Here is a 1,420-nt window from a genome sequence, read left to right as displayed (position 1 = left end):
ATCCCGTTTACTACTTTATTGGTTATATTTGTATCCTCAAAGAGCTTCCAGAATGAGAAATTGATTCCCTTCCTCGTATCCCCTTGTGTGGGGAGATCTTGGTAATATATATCCACAGAAAATAATCCACACCGACAGGAGGGTAAAGGGCTAAAAAGTTTGGGTGCAGTGATTTCTTTGTCAGCCTACTACCAGCTCCAAAAAAATAAAAAAAAAAAAGTGAGAATTTTTTTTGACAAACATCAATCTTTATTGACGTTACTAAGAGAATTTTTTTGTTTGAATTTTCAAATTTTATTTAAAAATTAAAAAAACTGGGCCGGGAAGGTGGCGCTAGAGGTAAGGTGTCTGCCTTGCAAGCGCTAGCGTAGGATGGACCGCGGTTCGATCCCCCGGTGTCCCATATGGTCCCCCCAAGCCAGGGACAATTTCTGAGCGTATAGCCAGGAGTAACCCCTGAGCATCAAAATGGGTGTGGCCCAAAAACCAAAAAAAAAAATTAAAAAAACTATGGAAGGTATTTTTCTTAAATTTTAGAGTATACATTTTATACTGGTTAATTTTAATTAATACTAATTATTGTTGATTGTTTTGTATTAAAATCTAACAATTCACTAAATTTTCTTTACTCAGAATAAAAACAAAAATATATTAATAATCCAAGAAAAGCAAAATTTGTCAATGAATGACTAATCTTAAGTGTTCTGTTCTTTTTTTTTTTTTTAATATGGAACGCTTTACGAATTTGTCATTTTTGTGCAGGGGTCATGCTAATCTTCTCTGTATTGTTCCAATTTTAGTATATGTGCTGCCAAAGCGAGCACTGTTCTTTTTATTGTGGATAATTATAATATATGTAATACATATAACTAAAAGGCTGATTTAGTATATGATTTATATCACTATGCTTCCAAGAAAAAGCACATGACTTGAGTAAGCTGAATAATTTATCATTATTTTATTTATTAATGCATTAAATAGCCAGAGATTACCATACATATTAGCTTTCAACTTTATTAATAGTCCTTTGTATACACATATATTTCAACCAAATAGACATAGTGTGACTCAAATTCTTGGCCATTCATCCTACTTGTTTCTGTAATAATATTACTGTTGCTAGTGATTGGTGCATTATTTATGGAATTCTTTATTCCATGTAACAGGCATCATATTTGACTCATTCCTAATTCTATCATATACACAATATTATCTTATTCTGTACAACATTTTTTATATTTATTTTTTCTGAGTGTATCATTTTTTATTACTACCTGTTTATTTAATACTCTTATTAGCTCTCTGTGACTACTACCAATTTACAAACACCTAAATATGTGGTCATTTTCTTCAAAGTATTTTTATTCTGAATCTGAAGTAAAGTTCTACAATGAAAATTTGTCACTAAAATCTATCCTTT

The 1,420-nt window shown here is 31.0% G+C and overlaps 1 non-coding gene across 1 annotated transcript; it reads right to left on the bottom strand.

The window, feature by feature from the left end:
• Nucleotides 1–721: 721 nt before the first annotated feature.
• LOC126017095 (U6 spliceosomal RNA) lies at nt 722–824 on the bottom strand. The gene has a single exon (XR_007498768.1). It is a non-coding gene; the product is annotated as a U6 spliceosomal RNA (small nuclear RNA).
• Between the last annotated feature and the right edge of the window lie 596 nt (nt 825–1,420).

This window comes from Suncus etruscus, chromosome 8 (assembly GCF_024139225.1).
Source record: "Suncus etruscus isolate mSunEtr1 chromosome 8, mSunEtr1.pri.cur, whole genome shotgun sequence".
In the NCBI taxonomy this organism is placed as follows: Eukaryota; Metazoa; Chordata; class Mammalia; order Eulipotyphla; family Soricidae; genus Suncus; species Suncus etruscus.
This window is presented reverse-complemented; position numbering and strand designations above follow the sequence as displayed.